Here is a 16,284-nt window from a genome sequence, read left to right as displayed (position 1 = left end):
CAACGAGAAAGGAAATAAGTCGGGCTTTTATGAATCTCTCAATAATTTTGGAGAGTACCGGTTGTAATGCAATAGGTATATAATTGCAGGCATTAGATTTTTCACCATCCTTATAAAGAGGAATAATGATCGCCGTCTTTAGGCACTCTGGAAATTTACCTTTCTCAAAAGAATTATTAATTAGAGAGATGAGGACTCCAAACACATTGTCTGGGAGATTTGAGAAAATTTTTATGAATAGTCCATCGGTACTACAGGAAGAGTTGCTTTTCTATTGATTGTTTGGATCAGTTCAGATTTATCAACCGGTCTTATAAAGAATGAATTCGAAACCTTTCTTGAATTAGGGAGATAGGAAATGGGATCTTGTTGTGACACAATAGTTGATGTTATATTTTTACTCACATTAACAAAGTATTCATTTAGATTTTCTGGGTCTGGAAGGGAAAATGTTTGAGTTGTGTGAGTTTTATTTCGAAGATCGTTTATTATGGACCAAGTTTCTTTTGCAACACTTTTAGGGCTTCTGAGACGATTTTGATAGTAACATTTTTTAGCTGATTTTATAAGTTTTAAATAGATTGCCCTGTACTTGGTGATATATTCAGTAACAGAGACGTTGGTAGTAAATTTCTTGATGTAGACTAGTGAACGCATATTTTTGGCTGATATGCGGACACCTTTGGTAGTCCAGGGTTTGCGATGTTTTGGCTTAATTGTGATTAAAGGAAATGCTTTATTGAAGATACAGACAAGCTTATTCAACAAATCACTGAAATTATAATTGACGTCCATAGAAGGAAAATGCCACTCAGAGGTTAAGCATAAATTTTGGAATTTACGAAAGTTCCGACCGGAAAAAATCCTGTTTAACGTCGAGTTTTCGAGGAGGACTTGCTAAAGATGTTATAAACTTCGTATAAACCGCTTCATGATCAGATAGTCCCGCATTAACAGTTGTAGCGCAGACATCACGGGGTGAGAAATCTGAGACAATATAATCAATTATGGTAGATGAAGTTTTTGTAATCCTTGTAGGAGAATTAATGTGCATTGATAGACCATATGATTCAAATATGTTGACCAGGGATATTTGTGTAGCACAAGTAGCAGGATAATTAATATTAAAGTCACCGCATTGAATTATTCTGCTTTTATGAGGCGGGTCATCTAACAAATTTAGCAGGTTCTGAAATAATAGTTCCACGGAAGAGTCAGGTGATCTATAAATGCAAATAATATAAAGATTAAGGTTCTTACTGTAAACTAAGGAAAACTCAAAGAATGCTTCACTTAATAGAAAGTCATATTTTGTTACCAGAGAAAAATCATTATTTGTAGAAAGAATTTGGGTGCCTCCATGAGCTGAACTTAGACGGTCATACCTAGCAATAGTGGAATATTTTTCTACAAAAAAAGGCTCGTTGACTTCAAGCCAGTGCTCAGTAACCGCAACTATCGGTGGAAACCCTAATTCCTCTAGAAACAGAAATAATTCATCAGTTTTATATCTTATAGAACGAATATTAATCAGAACAATGCTAAATTTGTTATCACTAAAATTATTTGAGGATTCTAGTCCCCCAGAACACGTCGTGATGTTTAAAAATTTCGTCTTGGAGAGGCAGCGGAATAGTAGTTTCGGTGGCAGTCCCTTGATTTTTGCAGGTGAATAATTCTTTCTCTTAAAAAGCAGCAAGCAGCGTCTACCTCATCTGCACCAATTCCATAAGCATCATTAAAATCTAGAAGAATTTTTCATAGATCTTCACTCTTTGTAGGAAGTCCTTCGGAAGCCAGAAACAGTTTAACACTTGTGTTGGTATACCCATCATAAAATACTAATGCAGGTTGGTCGTGTAGAAAAGCAAGATGAAGTTTAATGGCCTTTAAGATGTCCGGTTCCCTTAATATGGCTAACAGATATCGACTATTAGAGTTACTAGTTAATCTAACTCTTGGTGAGGTCAATGGATCCAGATTAGTAGATGGTTCTAAAGTATCTTTCTTAATGAAATTAATATGGGTATGGAACGGATTCTTAGTTTTGCAAATTTCGATGGCCTGTTTGTCTGTATGTATGTTTGTGCTTTGAACTTCATCTTTGTTGTTGCATAAACTGCTATTTGAATTTTCCAGGCTAATACCTCTTCTGATATTCTTCGGATTTTTATGTGACCCAGATGAAAGCGTTGGTTCGAAATATGAAGATTCGATAGACCATTTAATGTTTACACCAGGTGGCCAAATGCCCTTATTAAGTAATAGGTTAATAGATGTTCTAGATTTTATACCTATTTTGAATGAAGAACCAGTTGTTGTGAAGGAGGATATAACGTCTTATATATTCCTTGATACCTAGCTTCTCTTTAATATAGTGAACCACTTGTATAGGGGTGTATATTGGGCTCAAGTTACTAATAACTACAAAGTGACACTTATCTTCTGTAATTTTTGACTTTTGCTCTGGACTTTCTTCGAAATGTTGAGGCTCTTCAGTTTGGGTACTTGAGGTGGCATAACATGTATTTTTCTTCAATACCTCTTTTTTCGTTGTTATGGTAGATAGACTTTTGATTAGATTGCTCATTTGATTCGATATTTCATTGATGTTTGAAGAGAGCCTTTCTGGGTCATACATCCTGTGTTCATCGAAGTTCCTATCGCCTCCCAGATGATGTTTACCCAACAGCTAAAATCTCCAAGCTGTTGATGGTTATGGAAAAAGGCGGAGCAGACCAATACAAAGAAAAATCTATAGATGACATAGGAGATGACAATACGGCAGAAAATCTTCTGGAACTTAATTATCATGACAGTGATGAGGGTGAAAATGATATGTTGGATGATTTAATAAATAGCAAGGGTACCGAAATGTCGACCAGTAATAGCAATGCAGATAATACACTAATTAAAACAATTGCACCCAAATTAAAAAAGAAAATTATTAGGAAAGTCGTCCCGTGGACTAAAGAACAGAAGGAAGTAACATTAAAGTACTTTAAAAATCATATAAAAGTAAAGAAAGCCCCTAAAAGACTAGAGTGTGATGAGTTTAAGTAAAAGTTTAAAAAAATAATATACAACAAAGATTGGTTAAAAATCAAAATTTTTATACAAAATGCATATAAAGACAAGTAAGAAAATAATTAAAATCTGCTTTAGTATTTTTTGAGTATTTCCTTAAATGGTGGAGTTGAGTTTAATATTGTATATCATTTGGTTCCTAAGACATCCCAGGGGGTGATTTTATATGTGGTCATGTTTCATTTTTTTTATGGCTATTTATTTAAAATCCTTAGTTTAGCTTCAGGTTAGGTATGGTGGAATGAAAGACCCTCATTTAAATTACTTTATTTTCTGTTCATAATTATACCTACAATCTGATTACTGCTTATCAAATAAATTATTAAATTGTTCCTGTTTTTAAATATGTTCAGAAAAAAAAGTTTAGGTCTATTTATGCATTTTATTTTTGTATTGTTAATGTTCACAACAAGAAGTACCTATGTATATACCTAAATATATATAAATTTTGTTGCGCTATGAGAGCATTTCTATCAAATTTTTTTCCCATAGATGAATAGCCGTTCTCCCTTTCCGAAGCATGGAATTTTACTGCCTTATATATTTTTGTCCGTCAATTTTTTTTCTGTATAATTCGAAAAATTCAGAATAATTTATTACACAAATGATTCTGTAAACACAATTTTCGGTTTATCTCTAGATGCAATTATTAATTGTTTTCGGTTGCACTTGCTTCCATGCACTTACGGTCCAAATTAAGAAGTTGGTAATATTTATAGACTTTTTAATCTCCTTTGTAGAATCATATTCGTCCATTGACGACAGTAGCCTTCAAATCAAAAATTGTCGGCAGTATGTTTTAAAACATTTTATAATCCATTGATCCAGGGGTTGCATTCTGATGTAGTATTTGGTGGTAGAAATATTATTTTAATATTGGATAAAACAAGTTGTGGATGAGACGTACCATTGTCTAGAAACAAAAGAACTTTTCGATTTTCTCTCTGCATTCTTCTATCAAATTTATTTAGCCAGTCTGTCATGATTTCCCTTGTCATCCACGACTTCTTATGGCTATACCATTCGATAGGTAATTTTTCTATGTGTGAAACCTTGAAACAACGGGGTTTTTTACTTTTTCCAATTACTGAGTGGCCTTTCTTTGTCCCCTATTATGTTGGTGCAAAATAGTATTGTGACTCTTTCTTTGGAAGCCTTATTTGCAGTGCATCTTTCTCCTTTTAGGTATAAGTTTTGTTGGGTAATGCTCTAAAAAATAATCCCGTCTCATCTGCGTTAAAAATGTCTCGCGGAGAGAGAGCGAGCAGTTTCTCTTTCCAGTCAGAAACCACTAATAAATCTACAGCAGCTGCTTACGCACATATGGATTTCAAGGAAATATTATGACGCTTACAAAATTTCTCGAGCCATCCGCCAGAAGCTTTCATAATATCGAGACTTAGTTCCTTTGCAACTTCTAATGCTTTTTCTTGAATAATTTTACCACAAACAAGAATATTTTTAGACCTCACTTTACAAAACCAATCGAAAACGAAAACAATTTGGTCTCATGCAGCACCCTACGTTTTCAAAAATTTTATTTTCGCTTCCAGGTTTCCGCTCTCAGAAAATTAATTAATTTAATCACATGTTTAAAAATTTTACTAGCTTGAGTTTTTCCAATTCCAAATTTTTCTGCTAACTTTCTAACACTTAACTTATGCATCTCTGCATAATGAACCATATCGACTTTTTCTTTCAAACCTAAAAACTTCCTTTTGGTGGACGCCATATTATTTACGTTGCACAACCTTCAAAACTAAAATTATTTCAGTTTTACTAATTTTACATAGGTCGATATTCAGACAAAATCTATTACGAAATTTAATCCGAAAGTAACAAAAATTAAGTTGAGTTTTTGAATATTTTGCTTCATCTGATATTTCCGTTAAAATTGTATTCTAGACAAAATACAATAACTTCATCATAAAATTTAATGTTCCTGGCATCGGCATTCGCGTCATCGGTCACACACAGGACATTAGTAAAATGTATTATTTTGCTTGCTTTGCTTACAGTTTGTTAATGTAAAGTGGAAATATCAAACTTTTATTACTTGGTGCCGCTAACGTAAACAGTTATATCAAATATCACCCATCTCATGGACATCTGTATTGATTTTAAATAATAAATCTATACTAAATTTACAATCAAGATGCAGTAGAAATAAATAAACCAAGACACGTTAAATGCTACTAGGAGCACTCCCGAATCGTAATTTACAATGTATAAATTTTGGAAATCATGATTTGGGATTTACAATGTATATGTAAATTATGATTCGGGAGTGCTCCTAGTAGAATTTAACGTGTCTTGGTTTGTTTAATTCTACTGCATCTTGATTGTAAATTTAGTATAGGTAGCTTTATTATATAACATTAGAATGTAAAATATTTGGATAAAAATTTTTATTTTTCCATTTGCTGTCCGCATTTGCACAGGCCGTTGAAGGGAGTTAAAGAGTACAAGTTCACATATCGCCGAATGATTTTTGTTTTAAAAATCGTCCGTATAGAGGAGGTGTCCGGCGAAGAAAGGTGTCCGTTAAGAGAGAGTTTACTATATAAAACTATAAATAAATGAAATATTAATACGTTCTCAATAAATAAGGATCATTTTTATATGTAGATATCACAATTGTATCAAAATTGTATAGATATCATAATTGAATATAACAAGCAATTCGAAAATTCCAACTCGTATTACAATTTCGCTACGAAGCTCAAATACCGGTAATTTAATATATTTTTTGTTTCATTTTATGTATAATGTATTTCTAAATATTAGTGCGTCCTTCAGTTTGGCAACATTGAATGGACGCAACTGTGTATGGTTGGAGGTATATACGGAGTTAACAAAGCCGCCTGTTATAAAGATGCAATAATGGTTTAAAATAAACGAAAATTCGAATATTTAAAAAATTAAAATATAATAAAACAAAGTATAGTTCCATATTAGAAATTAAATTTTAAACCAATATTCGTCGGAAAATTATCAATTTTCCTTGTATTTCCAGGAGACGCAATAAGATCGCTTTGTTATACGGACGCAGTAATGGTAACATGATGTATATATATATATATATATATATATATATATATATATATATATGTATATATATATATATATATCGATGGCATAGTGCACAATTGTGGTAAGTGCAAAAACTAACATTTTACAGTACAGCCATTTGAAAGTTATAGGTATGTACTTACCACATGTGGAGTTTCTTATATTTTACATACCCCATTTGAGAGGTATATACTACAAGCTTCTAAATGAAATTAAATCACAAATATCAAGGAAAAATTGTTTAATTCGCAAAAAGAATGAATAAAAATATTTATTCATCATCAGAAGTATCATAATATTACAACAGTGAAGAGAAACCATTTGTGGTAAGGGCACATACAACATTTGGCTTATTTAATTTTTCTTATATTTAGCAGTTACCACATTATGTCAACTTGTATTTCTTACACGTTTCATTATTTGCTTACCACATTTGTGCACAATAAACTTTGGGTCAAAATAATGTACTATGTGTACTTATCAATTTTCTAAAAAAGTTGTACTTACCACATTTGTGCACTATACCATCGATATATATATATATATATATATATATATATATATATATATATATATATATATATAAATGGTGGATGTGTGAATTGTTCGTAAGGGGATTTTTCCACATTCTCTGTTTCATCTGTTTTATATATATATATATATATATATATATATATATATAATAGCATGACATTATTAATCTAAATATATTCTTCCATATATATTTATTTTTCTGAATTTGTATGCGAGTTGTGGTGTTATGAATAGGATCGTATCCACCTTGGTGTCTATGCATTTTGACGTTGCGATCCTGACAGAAATTGTGGGGACATCTGGTGACTGTCTCAAATTGAATCAAACAAATTTTCCTATTGGGCTGACCAACTATCTCATTTATACTTTTACCATGACTAGCACAATCGTCAGATCTTAACATCGAATATTTAAAATATACTTATTCAACTAGGTCTTCAAGATCTTCTTACATATATGCTGCTAGATGAAACGCAAATTTATCAATCACGTTTGTTGTTAGATACTTATGTTTTCTATTGACTTTCATGTTAAAAATTTCCAGTTAATTAATGCTGTTTGATTATTTCACCATATAGAAATTATATTACTTATACTAAAATTAATTTCATTGCTGACTAATCAAACATTATAACATTTGAAGGGTTAAGGGAAAAAACAAGGAATGTCACGTTATGTTTGTTTTGAGAAAATAGGAAATTTAATGTTTGTGACGACATATCTTTAAACCATTGCACCGAAGAAATAGTATTTATTTTTATTTGGTAAACTTAAAGTACATTGTATTTAATACACAAACTCATTTTAACCAAATTTTTAAATAACAGAGATAAAAAAAATTAAAATGTACCTAACTACAAAGAAAAACTGAAAAAAACAAGGACTGTCCAAACGTCACGTTGTATTTTACATTACGATATTATTTTACGTTGTAAACATTAGTTGCACCAGCTGATAGAAAGGCTGAAAACAAAATTATGGCAACAAAAATGTCAATAAAAGTTATAACAAAAGGCAACGCAATATTTTTTGATAGTCTAATGCAATGGTCGCCTGATTTTTTGACTTTTTGCGAGCAGACTTTTTAAAATTATAGAATGTCTGTGCCTTACGTTTGTGTAACTCATTTTGAATTGGTAATTTACGAATCTCTGCAGCAACCTTGTCATAATTTAATGATTTTAATTTCGCCTGAAATTCATCACATTATGCTGAACATATGTGTCTGATCTTGGGTAACCAAAGGACAAATTAATTTCGTGTTAAAAATTTGCCGATATGTAACGTAAGAAACTTTAATGGTTGGATGTTTTTCTTTGTAATGTTCAAACTCTCTAGTAAATACTTTTTCTTAGATTTGTGTAAACTGTAATGGGATAATCTAGTTTTAAAAGACTTTGTGGTTATATATTGCTTCACGCGATTCTGGATGCAACTTTCTATGCTGGCAACTATGCTTACCACGTTTGTCTTGTCCAGAAGTTCCTGTAGCTTTTTAATTTTTTTTATAGGTGTTCAATCTTGCCCCTAGTTACCATGTATTGACATGAATGCTTTAAAACACACATTAATTTCTTGGGAAACTCCATTACGCTTAACTCTAACTTTATTTGCCGTGCCGTTTCTATTACTTCAGGCTTTGAAGCTATGGTTGTACAGAAGGATCCTGAAGGTGCCATGCACAGACAAAGTCAGCAATGAAGAAGTACTACGGCTACGGAGGATGTCGAGGATGAACACAACCGCAGATTTAGTCAATATCGTGAAAGGCCGTCCTTGGGACTTGAGAAATCAAGACCGATACGACCTACTCCAATACATTTTACAAGGTAAAATTGAAAGAAAAAGGGCCCCAGGACGAAGAAGAATATCCTGGCTTGCTAACCTGAGAGCATGGTATAGAAAGACCTCAACACAACTATTCCGTATAGCGACCAACAAAGTCATCATCGCCAGAATGATCGCCAACGTTCGGAACGGACAGGTACCCTAAGAAGAAAAAGAAGCTTCTAACAAACATAAACAATGGAAACTAAACGATTAAACTTAAAATAAAAACGTAGTTAATTTTTGTTTTCCTTGTTTTTACCTTTCACGCGTGGACATTTCCAGTTTTTATCCCTCGCACTACTATTTTAAATTGGCATATCTATCGGACGGTCCAAGTTATTACCTACCAGTCTACTGTAAATAGTAAATACATAAAATATCTGTTAGATAGTGTCACTATCTCAATTTCTTATAAAGTGTGACATTCCCTGTTTTTTTCCTTCACCCTTCATTTATAACATTATGACCCTTTTTCAAATACAATTAATGTACATATATGTATATTTGAGAAAAAACTGTGATCCTTAAACATTTTTAGTGTGTTTAATATACGTATCCCTTTTGAAAAAAACAATAAAAGACAATTAAAATACTTTATTTGTTGAATAGAACATAAATCTAAAGTAACAATAATTAATATTTTTATTTAAAACAATTGCAGTAACATATTTCTTCGATGTTATGGTTATAGTGTCCAAATACCTGAAATAATAGCATAATTCATATAGAATAATTGTGAAATTCAACAAAATGATAACAAGAAAACAAACAATGAGAAACTATATGGACTAGGAACTTATATAGCGGGAGGACAAATAACTGAGCCAAAAAAAGTAACAAAAATTTAGAACTACTACATAAAATTTAATCCAATATTTCCTGTGTATGGTCTTCAAGATATTAATATTTTACTGTACCTACCTATGCATTTCTTGTTATAATATGCTTCTATAACCACCTTAATCTAAAACATAATTATTCATGTTTGCTTGTTCTGACCAAGCTCCATATCTTGCTCCATCCATTTCTGTTGCTACTTGATTCGTAGATAACAATCTATGTGAGTTGCCTCCAATTGGTTCCTTACATTCGTTGCAACTGAAAAATATATGTTTTTTAAGTTTGTTTTGGTCTTGTCGATATAGCCGAACCCGCTTATTGGAATAGCCTTCGTGCCAAGCAAACATATTCCTATAACCAGTATATTCTAATAACCGATCATTGGTGGCTATTAAAAACGTTTCGGGACCTTAAATTTATATTCCTTAAACCGGGATATTCCTATAAGCGGTATTCTAATAAGCGGGTTCGACTGTATTTAGTAAATATATGTATTGTTTTAACTTTATGGAATTCATGTAGTACGTAGTGGTTGAAAACAATAACTTAACCAGACTGTAAAATTACAATGTATATAGGGTGAAGCAGATAAAGAGCCATTTAGAAATATCTCGAGAATTAAAGGTAACTGGATCATGAAAATTAGAATCAAGGGGTTTTGAAGAGTGAACTGTTTAATGAAAATATTTTCATCTATTTACTACTTATGACTACTTATCTAGTTACTACTTATGTTGCTTATAACTTCGTTTTTTTTAATAGAACACACTGTAAATTTTTACATTTTAGGATTTTCCTTGATGTCTCCTTTCTTAAAATATAAGGTTTTGTAATATCATACCGGATACTTAGTTTAAAAGATAATTACGTTTTTTTTAATTTCGTAGGAATATTCACACCCTGTACAATTGTACCTACTGATTTCACATCACAAACTGTATTTATGTTCAAATAATGTTTAATATTGTCTACTATTGTTAAAAATTATTAATATAACGAAATGTTTAATTTTAGTAGGTAGACTGGGTTGGGCGCAGCGCCAGATTATCCATTAGGCGGACTAGACAGTAGACAGCCGCATAGGGCCCGGACACTTGATGGGGCCCGCATCCCGCTCAAATGCATTAATTAATATTGAATTAAAAAAATGTAAAATGTTAAATAAATCAAATAGGGCTAACTGAGATAAAAAAAAAAGAGAATTGTTAATTTATGATTTCCAATCAAACTCAGTTTTTTGCTTTGTCTTCTGTCAAATATCAGGAAAATACAACCGACTTCAAGATAAATTAATCAGTTATCTTCAAATTCATTTTTATATTCCATGTTCTAATCATTCTCTCAGACATTCCATGTTCTAATCAGACGTTCGGATACAATTAGCGTCTCTTTGCAAAGATAATGATGTCGACTTTGCAAAGTAACAAGACACTTACTCAACACACACACACTACACATTACACCTGACTTAGTGATAAGTTATACAATTACGTGGCTAAAGGTTCTAGTTCTAAACCAAGGCCAGAATCAGAGAAAAAAAAATCATTCTCTCAATTTGGTAATCAATTTTTAAGCAAATTTTGCTTAGAAACTGGTAATTATTTTGATATACATAGTAAGTTTTTTTTGGTAATCAATTTTTAAGCAAATTTTGCTTAGAAACTGGTAATTATTTTGATATACATAGTAAGTTTTTTTTTCACTTTCTACCCACCGATGGGCCTTATAGCCTATTCACTCACGATAAAATATTGCAAAACCTGATTTTGAAGAACCTTTGGATTTGAAAGAAGTTTAATATGAAATTTGGCATACGCATATAACATGTCAAGGAAAAAAGTGATATTGTGCCAATGTGTATTTTTGCTCTAAGGTTGAGTCCACCCCTTCTCAGGGGTGAAAAATATACCGTCAAAATACGTCCGGAAGTAGATAAACTGACTAATTCTAAGCAACTTTTATTCAATAGAGTTTTTTCATCAAGTCAATACATTTCGAGTTATTTGCAAGTGAATAATATGTTCATTTTTCAACAAACAAAAAAACACGTTTTTAGAAAATTTTTAGCAAATAACTCAGAAAGTAAATATTTTGTCGAAAAAAATATTCTTAGCAAAAATATAGCTTTTAAAAAATTGAAAAAATGGTGTATGTGTGCAGTCTGTAGAACCAGTAGAAGCAAAGTTGAAGCTAGTGAAAAGTAGGTTCTTATTTGTCAAATTCAAAAACGAATATTTCAATATGAAATAATCAAAAAATGAAACACTTTTCATGGAAAACTCATCATAACTTTTTTTACATGTTTAAAACAAGCAATATTCTTGTCTTTTAAAAAAAGTTTCTAGCATAAAAAGTAAGCAAGATAGGCTCAGAATAATGTTGATTCCTTTTTTGGGTAAAAAAAAACTGGTGAAAATAACTCCCTAATTAGCATCCCAAATGAAATTAATCCCTACCGCTTCACAAGCTACTTTACTTATGTATTGTTTATATGCTCTGTAAGTTTTATCGGTATAAAGTGCTTATTTATAAAAGGACTGTAGTAGAAAGGGCTTGAACAAGTCACTAATCATGAGTGTTTGCAATTTTTTTTATTTAGTTTACTGCCTCGACAACTAATAGCCATTGGCATGGTATAGTGGATTTTTTCAATCAGGTACCTAGTGTAATTTGTAGTGTGTGTGTTGATTAAAGGTCTTGTTACTTAGCAAAGTCGACGTCAATGTTTTGCAAAGAGTCGCTAATTGTATCCGAACGTCTGCAGTCCCTCCGGTGAGTACCGATCCCACAAGAATAGAAACTATATTCATTTATTAATTTTTAATAAATGAAAAATTCTTAATCTTCCAAAAAAGCAAAAATCTAAAATATTCAATAAAGCAAAACTTATATGTTTTTACTCTTTAAGATTTTTGGTATCACTAATAATTTTTGTTATAATTTTGTTAAAAAAAGAATATATTTTTTCAAAATTTCAAAAAATTTGTTTTATTTTAAATCCCAATGGTTTGAAATATATGCACTGTGAACCGGTGAAACCTACAGATCATATAAGACCATAGTATATAAGTACAAACTAGGGGGTGATTCTCAAGATTTTTTTGCCAAAAAAAAAGGAATCAACATTATTTTGAGCTTTACTTACTTAATTTTGATACTAGAAACTTGTTAAAAAAAATAAAAATAGTGATTGATGCGTTTTCACTGAAAAGTGCTTCATTTTTGGTTATTTACGTTGAAATATTTGATACGGTATTCGTCGAATGCGAATCTACTTTTCATTAGTACAGCTCTGCTTATACTGGGTCTACATACACCATTTTTTTACTTTTGTATGCGCTACATTTTTGCTAAAAATATTTTTTTCGACAAAATACTTAATTTTGAAGTTATTTACGAAAAACTGTCTAAAACGTGTTTTTTTGTTGAAAAATGAACATATTTACTCGCAAATGACTCAAAAAGTATTGATTTAGTGTAAAACTCTATAGAACAAAAGTTGCTTAGAATTAATCAGTTTATCCATTTCCGTACTTATTTTGATTGTAGATTTTTTCACCCCCGAAGGGGTGGCACTCATACCTAGGGCAAAATCACATATCGACACAATATCCCTTTTTTGCATATTAGCAAAAGAAAAATATTTTTGAATGGAACACCCTGTATTTTAGTACTTTAGTGAAGTGATAGTTTATGGCACTTTTTTATTTCTTAAGCATTCCCTATACCTAATTGCTTTAGTTTGTGAGTTACGATTCGTTACGCTCGTATTCGTGATTCTTTAAGCCAAACATTAATTTGCAAAAAAAATTACGTGAAATTTTATAGATTGGTCTTGAAAAAGTTCAGTTATAAATTTTTCGAAAATAGATACCATATTAATCTGGACTGATCCTTAATTTATTAATATTGGTTCAAATAACAAAATACCTACGTAGTTAAGACTGTCGGTGCGTTCAATATTAATAAAAACATACATTATTCTATCTAGTTGGCTATGGTATTGACACTAAATTTGCTTAAATATTTGACATTGTACTATGTTTATAGTTCTCGTTACTTTGTTACCATTACTAATATAATAAACTGAAAATTCTATTGCAAAAAATTTGCTTCGTTCCTTTGCAAAATCCTTATTCTCATTTATTATCAATTCTCTGCCAATACCACTTATCTACAACTGCCTCTTATTATTATTATATCCACGTTCATCAGTAAACTTGTTATTTTTATCCCATTTTGACTTTTAATGTCGTTATGTTGGCTTTCCGACAAAAAATCTCTCGCCAACGTTAGGCCTTTCCTTGACAACTATTTTTTATTTTTATCAATAAATCACTTAAATCAACAATAGTTTTCTGCGATATGCAGAACTCTTTAATAATTTAAATATATTAACAATTTTTTTGCGTCTGCGTCGTGGGGAACTTCTTTATAAATAAATTATTTCCTTTTCCAAAATATAGAATAAGTCGAAACATTATCATTAATATCAGACCGTTTCGCCTTATAATATTTTTTCATGACCTAACAACACAAAATAACGCGAAAAATGGGGTTTCCGTTGTTTACTGAGTTTTGTTACGGCGCACATGGTCTTCTTACTTATTTTTTGTGAGTAGTAGTAACATAAAACTCTTTGGAGTTTAAATTCCAACAGATATAATAACCTGAAAAATGTACACTGTTTGATGGTGCTCTTAATTGAACCTCAGGACTGTTAAGCTAGCGGGGCCACATGAGCGGAATCCAATTTAACCTACGCCATATTTGCTCACCAATTTTTTACTAATTTATTACCACCTTAATAATTTTTCCATCTTCAACCACCCTTACAGGGTGGTTCCGATGTTTTAATATCCAAGCTAGCAGGATTAAAAAAATGTTTTTAATACCACAGTGTTCTGCTAGATTTTTACAAATTTATGACCACCCTAATCATTTTCACCTCTAAACCTCCCTGAAGGGGAGCGATTCCGCAAGCTTAAGATTTCAAGCAAAGAGAATTCAAAAAAAGTTATTCTTAAAATAGCAGTTTTCTACTAGGTATTCACGAATTTGTTATTACCCTAATAATTTTTCAACCCTAAACTGCCCTTAATGGGAGCGATTCCGCTAACTGAATATTTAAGTTAGCAAAATTAAAAGAAATGTTTTTGAAATCCACAGTGATCTTCTAGGCTTTTACTAATTTATTACCATCCTAATAATTTTTCACTCCTCAACTACCCCTTGTGGGAAGTCAATATTGGTAGTTTAAATTTAAGTAATAGTATCCGTTACAATTCCGTTAGTTTAAATTGAATGTCAAAAAAATTATTTTTTACAGTTGCACTGTACTCTACTTATAACTGAAATTTAGAAATTTTTAACTAAACTTTGACCACTACCATATTTTTTGTACCTCTAAATAAATCTTAATACCGTATTCTGGTGGCACCGTATACTGGCGTCAAACAGCGACAGCTTGCATAAATGGAAAATCAACAGAAATATGCAAAATACAAAGAGGTGTCAGACAGGGTTGTATACTGTCCCCACTGTTATTCAATTTATATTCAGATATAATATTTAAGGAAGCGCTGCATAATTTGGAATGGGGTGTGAAAATTAATGGAATTCTGATAAATACAATCAGATATGCTGACGATACAGTTGTTTTAAGTTATGATATGAATGGATTACAACACCTTTAAATGCCATTGACACAGTGGGAAGAGAGTTTGGCCTAAATATAAACTGTTCAAAAACAAAATACATGGTATTTAGCCATTTGGCCCATCACGATTCACGGTTATATGTTGATGGTCATATAATTTAAAGAGTACCCAGTTTTAATATCTTGGTTGCCATATTACTGAACAACTAGATCCAGATAAAGAGATAAAATATAGAATCGAGATAGTCCGCACGACATTTTTAGAAATGAGGTCATTCTTCTGTAATGATAACTTGCAACTTCAACTTCGAAAGCGCATGATTAAATGCTACATTTGGTCAGTCCTCTTGTATGGCGTCGAAGCATGGACATTAAAAATATCCACCATTAACCGTTTGGAGGCCTTTGAAATGTGGCTGCACAGACGTATACTGAAAATACCATGGACGGCTATGCTGACCAATGTGGCAGTCCTTAAGAGAGCAAATGCTACCCGCGAGCTGCTTGATAACATCAAATATAGAAAGATGACCTATTTTGGACACGTAGTAAGGGGAGACCGGTATAATATTCTTCAACTTATTATGATGGGTAAAATCGAAGGACGCAGAGGAATTGGTAGAAAGTAGGCCTCTTGGTTGAAGAATATCCGGGAGTGGACAGGAATAAAGAAAGCAGAACACCTATTTAGAATAGCTAGAGACAGAGACAGTTTCACCATGTTAATCGCCAACGTCAAGGGGAGTTGATAGGACACGTTAAGAAAAAGAAATAAATCTTATTTGGAAACGTTGCGAAACCGATAAAAGACGTAGCGAAGATATTAGAACAGAATTAAAAGTAAAATCATTAAAGGAAAAAATCCATGAAAAGAAATTAAAATGGACTGGGCACTTATTTAGAATGAACGACGGCAGACAGGTTAAAATGACATGGGAAGCGAGGCCGATAGGGAAAAACAGGAGAAGCCGACCAAGGAAAACGTGGAATTCAAGTGTGATGGAAATATTGCAGAATAGAGGAAAATCGCGGCACGAAGCCAAAGAATTAGCTAGGGACCGAAAAAAGTGGCGTAAGTTCGCAGAGAATAACGAGTAAAGAAGACACCTTAGGGCGATGCCACATTATGCGTTTTGATCGGATGCGGTGGAGACGCATCCGTTTCCAACGCTACCGGACCGACCTGTCACACTATGCGTTTAGTCTCGTGCAGTTGTAAGCGCGTACCGATGTCTCAAAACGCATCCGTTTCCAACGCAACC

At 32.1% G+C, this 16,284-nt stretch overlaps 1 long non-coding RNA gene across 1 annotated transcript; it reads right to left on the bottom strand.

Annotated features, from left to right (window-relative positions):
• Positions 1–9,102: 9,102 nt before the first annotated feature.
• On the bottom strand, positions 9,103–12,257 carry LOC126885170 (uncharacterized). The gene is made up of 2 exons (XR_007698320.1): positions 9,445–12,257; positions 9,103–9,225 (listed from the first exon to the last, which is right to left on the bottom strand). It is a non-coding gene; the product is annotated as an uncharacterized LOC126885170 (long non-coding RNA).
• Between the last annotated feature and the right edge of the window lie 4,027 nt (positions 12,258–16,284).

Source organism: Diabrotica virgifera, chromosome 5, assembly GCF_917563875.1.
Source record: "Diabrotica virgifera virgifera chromosome 5, PGI_DIABVI_V3a".
Taxonomy (NCBI): Eukaryota; Metazoa; Arthropoda; class Insecta; order Coleoptera; family Chrysomelidae; genus Diabrotica; species Diabrotica virgifera.
This window is presented reverse-complemented; position numbering and strand designations above follow the sequence as displayed.